This window comes from Drosophila virilis, chromosome X (assembly GCF_030788295.1).
Source record: "Drosophila virilis strain 15010-1051.87 chromosome X, Dvir_AGI_RSII-ME, whole genome shotgun sequence".
NCBI lineage: Eukaryota > Metazoa > Arthropoda > Insecta > Diptera > Drosophilidae > Drosophila > Drosophila virilis.
Genome location: NC_091543.1, coordinates 24,031,519 through 24,036,522, shown reverse-complemented (window position 1 = coordinate 24,036,522; position 5,004 = coordinate 24,031,519). Strand labels below are relative to the sequence as shown.

The 5,004-nt window shown below is 39.2% G+C and overlaps 1 long non-coding RNA gene across 1 annotated transcript; it reads right to left on the bottom strand.

Annotated features, from left to right (window-relative positions):
- Window positions 1-3,275: 3,275 nt before the first annotated feature.
- LOC116652092 (uncharacterized) lies at window positions 3,276-4,323 on the bottom strand. The gene is made up of 3 exons (XR_004305092.2): window positions 4,151-4,323; window positions 3,769-3,799; window positions 3,276-3,704 (listed from the first exon to the last, which is right to left on the bottom strand). It is a non-coding gene; the product is annotated as an uncharacterized lncRNA (long non-coding RNA).
- Window positions 4,324-5,004: the final 681 nt, after the last annotated feature.

The window sequence follows — 5,004 nt, the reverse complement described above, 5'->3', positions numbered from 1 at the left end:
AGTTGCTGCTGCTGCGGCTGCTGCGGCTGCTGCTGCTGTGAGCTTAAACTGCAATTCCTTATCTTAATCTTGGCAAATTTAATTTAAACTCAATACGCAATTTACGCAAAAAGCATTTTAGATAAAGGACACAAAAGTGAGCAGCGCCCGCAGCTCTGAACCGGCGAACCGGAGTACCAGAACCGGGGACAGAAGCGGCTTATACAGTCGATGCCGCCACTGTTTCAGGCAACGATGTTATTGTTGTTGTTGTTGTTGTTGCTGCTGTTGTTGCTGTTGCGCATGCGCAGCGCAGCGCATGAAAGTTGACAAATGCCAAAATGCAAGCGGATTGTGTGTGACACTTCTTTTGAGTGGTCCCAAGACGCAAGACGAGGACAAAGTCTCGATTGTCGAGTCTCGGGTCTCGGGTCTCGGGTCTTGAGTCTTGTGTCTGCGTCTTAACTCTGGGTACTCGTTTCGCGATCTTCTGCATCTGAGATGCATTCAATCGTTCAAAGCATTTTGCGCTAAAACTCACGTGACGAGTGCAATGAGAAAGAAGCAAAGCGGGAGAAGCAGCAGCAGCAGTAGATGTGGCTGAAATGCTGCTGCTGCTGCTGCTGCTGCTGCTGCTGCTGCCCTTTTTATCAGATTTCTTAAGTGCAAAGCGAACTTGTTGGCTTTTTGTCATCTTTAATGTTTGAGCCTCAAGTTAAATGTGACACTCGCCTTTGCCTTTGATTGGATTGGCGAAGTGGACGCGTGGGAATGCGAAAATCAACAAGAAATCAAGAGCAAATTAATTAGCGCACTTAACTAACATTAACTGGAGTAGAGTATTCACAGCTGCAATGTGCGAAGGAGCGCAATGAATTGAGCTATTAAAAGTTATGCTCGAAAATTGAAAAACCATGTTAAGCCAAAGATCAAAGCGCGCTGCATTCAATTTGATTGTTGTTTGTTGATTGAGACAAATGAAACGTTCTACAAACTGGCAAAACAACCAAAAATGACAACAACAACAACAACAACACGAACAGCAACGCTGACCACACGCCGCCTCAAAAGCTGTTGCCCTCAAGTCTTGTCAAAATGCATAAAAATTCAAATGAGAACCGCCACAGAGCGCATAACATAACACGCCGCACATCAAAGCGCGACCAGCTCCAACTCCAGCTTCATTTCCAGCTACAGCTCCAACTCCAACTTCAACTCCCGCTCCAGCTTCAGCTTCAGCTTTAGCTTTGAATCCGCGCTATGGTGCCGCACACATTCGGTTTAGGGTTTTGAGATTTGGTTTCGGTTTCGGGTTTGTCACTCGCTTGTGGGCTCGGTTCTTGGGACATTGCGATCGGCATTGGTCCAAAACTGTGAGATTTAATGCTTATTTGCGCAAAGTCAAAACAGATCTTGCCTGGCTCCGGGTCCAGTTGGCAAAGAGTCGCGCTAATCATGACATAAAAAAGCGCAACAAAACCGATTTTCAATTCAATTTCAATGCGCGCGGCAATTTAATTAAAGTTTTTATACACTTGCCGAGGGTATTACAACTTTTTCAAGAAATAGGTAAATGTGAAATGTGTGAAACTTGGAACTTCTGAGTTTCTTCTATAATCTCATGATCATCGTTAAGCCTTAAATACAGAATTGGTCTTATTACAAATGCCTCTATATATATATATATATTTTAGGGTATTCAATCCTCCTCATGCCAAATACAGACGTTTTTCTTTTTTCTTCATATACCCACTTGGCGGCGGGCATAATAACTCTGCCGCTGTGTTGAGTACTCGTCGGGCAGCAAGAGTATGCCCGCTTCGTGCTGACGGCTTGGCTTTGTATATTTCTTATTTTTATTCATTTTTTTGTGTTTATTTTATTTGCTGATCTCAAGCCAAATGCACGCAAATCGCTGCGAACCGTGAGCGGTGTGCTAAAAGTCATTAAATTGGACATGCGATTAACATTATTTCACTCTAAATGACATTAAATGCAGTTGCATCGAAATGACTCAACGCAATAGATTAGCCTAAATGTGTGAGCTGTGTTCGCCTGTGTTTGTGTGTGTGTGTGCTTGTGTAACTGTGTGCGTGAGCTTTCGCCTGCAGCAATGCGCACGCTGTCAAGCTTTTGTGTACGTGAGGCGTGTGCGTGTGAAAGCTCAACTTAACTCAATTCAACAAACTGCCTAGGCTTTACGCTTGATGCCCCCTGAATGACCTTGTGCATGTGCACACGCCGCCCGCTGCCAATTTGCAATTCGATTTGGCGATGTATATCACTCATCGTGCAATTTATGTATTGCAATTCTTTGAACAACAATGCCAGCTTCCCAGTGTACACATGTATATATAGACACATAGCATATATTAGATGTGTGTGGCTCAACAATTAAATGCGAATAGAGGGTCGTGGGTCGGGGGTCGGGATTCGGGGGTGGCGGCGTCTGAGAATGTTGTGGTGCACGTCACAGCGCGGGTAATTGGCAACTGGCAGCGTTAAACAAAAGGAAATGTTTAAACAAATTATTTTGAATTAAACCGCAGGTATTTATTAATGTTTTGCGCTCGGCCAAGCATGGCGTTTGCAATGCGTTCGAGTTGTTCAGTTTTATAGTTTGCAGTTGTTCAAGTTGTTCAGTTTTGCCAGCGCATTGGCACTCGCGATTTTTTTGTTGTTTTTTTGTTTTTCCCTTGCCACAGCTGCTGCTGTCGGTACAAAGCGGCGTATGCGTAATTTTAATTTGTTAACGCTGCTCCCGTGCCACACTGACTGGCAAAAAAGCAAACAAAAAAAAAACGAAACAAAATAAAAAACGTTTCAATTTCGCTTATCGCTCACTCGCTACGCGGAAGTACGCTTCAATTTTGGCCACAAAACACACATAAAACCAGCCACCCCGCACACCACACCCCATCCCTGCGACGCACGCAATCGCAACCATTCACCAAGCCAAGCTAATTCGTGCGGCATGCAACATGCTCGCTGCAGCAATTAAAGCACTGCCGCGGCTTATGCAATGCCTCAATCGCGGATTTACAGAGATATGTATATGTATGTACATATATATGCGATATATGTATGTCCATGTATGTGTACATAGACTCAGGTGTTCCGTTTAAGCAAGTTGAATCAAGCCACACAGAAACTAAAGTGTTTAAGTACTTAATTACAATTTAACTAATTATTAAATATCTTCTGCCTCTTTTTTGGCGAGCGATTGCTTGATTGCCCTGCTTATTTATGTCTACAGTTTGCGTTTCATAACGAATTTAGCTTTGGAACTAACGATGTTGCTTTATTAGTTATTAATACTATAAGTATAGGATATTGTTATAAATTGGCTTAACTTTAAGAGATCATCATTTAGTATTTTACTACAACCATACACTGGCCTGGAATTCGAACCAGCATCCTTCTTTGCCAGTTGCCATATTCGTGCTACATTCATATACTATTCTGGGATTCGAACCAGCATCCTTCTTTGCCAGTTGCCCAAATGTTCCATGCTGTTATCAGTTTCCGAATGTCCGAAAGAACACAACTTTTGAAATGTACGAATTTGCATGCTCACATAAGGATCTTTCGAAAAACTTGGCTTGTGCCAACTGACCAAAAAGACAAAATTCCGCATAATATATTTCTTTGTATCCATTAATATATAAATTATTTGATCACTAGCACTATACCCATTTTTTCGAGCTGGTTAAATGATGTTTATGCTTATAAAATCGAAACGGAAAACATATTTTTAACTAACATCAAAATGATAAAATGGCAACTCACAGATTCCCGCTGACTCTCACTCGTTCTATCGCTGCGATATCAAAATAAAAAGCAATCAGTAACCTATTTTTTAGAAAGGAAACGAAGAAATTCATCGCTTGCAGGCACACGCCTATATGGTTATTACGAAATCATCGCAGCCAGCCATTCGCAAGTCTATTCAACTGACCCACTATTCAAAATAGTGTCTTCGGCTCTGCCGCAGCCGTAACAATAATATCATCAATTACTTAACACATTTTGAAAAGCTAGAGCATCCAAAAGATGACAGCGAATAAATCGAGGAATGGGGAATGACAGATGAAGAGCGGCCAAGGCAATAAGCGCAACTAAACACTAAAGAAAGAAAGACTTGTGTCTATAGGTATACAGATATATATACCTTTATACTTGTAAAGGGGTCTGTGTAACTGTCATAATTAAAGTAATTTGGTAGAAAATTTTTAGCCAATTAACCAAAAAGACGCAGAAAATGCGAGGCGAGAGTTGAGCGCAGGGGAAAAAAATAAATAAATTTAACTGACAGCCCAGACAAAGCACAGAAAACGGACAGACAACAAATGCTACTTAGTTTAATACTTTAAAAAGCCATAATAATAGCAACAACAACAACTTGGGGGTTTATGGAGACGATGACGTCGGCAAAAAAATTAATTTAAAACTGAAATACAAAAATAACAAGTCGAATTTTATAGTCGAGCTGGAACAAAGAGCTATCGTGGTTGTAAAATATCCCAACTTATAGACTGTTGAGTTTACAGATCCTAACGTGAATTAATTGACATATGCTTAGAAGATTACGATATGCCTAACTATTCAGTCAGCAATATACCAAAATCGAATATTGATTTATTTCAAAAAACAAATATTTGTAATTCCGATACAAAAAACTGAACAAAGAGTACATTCATAACTTGTTTTTTTTTTCATTTATACATAGATAATAGGATATTTAACATTTGACCAAAATGTAAAATCTCTTTTACGTGTAACTTTATTTATTGTGTGCGCTTTTCTCCTTTGTACGACTCCTTTTACTATTTTTATTATTGTTATTATTATACTTATAATTATCATTATTATTATATTTATTTGTATTATTATTACTATAACTATTATTATTATTATTATTATTATTATTATTATTATTATTATTATTATTATTATTATTATTATTATTATTATTATTATTATTATTATTATTATTATTATTTATGTTTACAGTACTTTTTACAC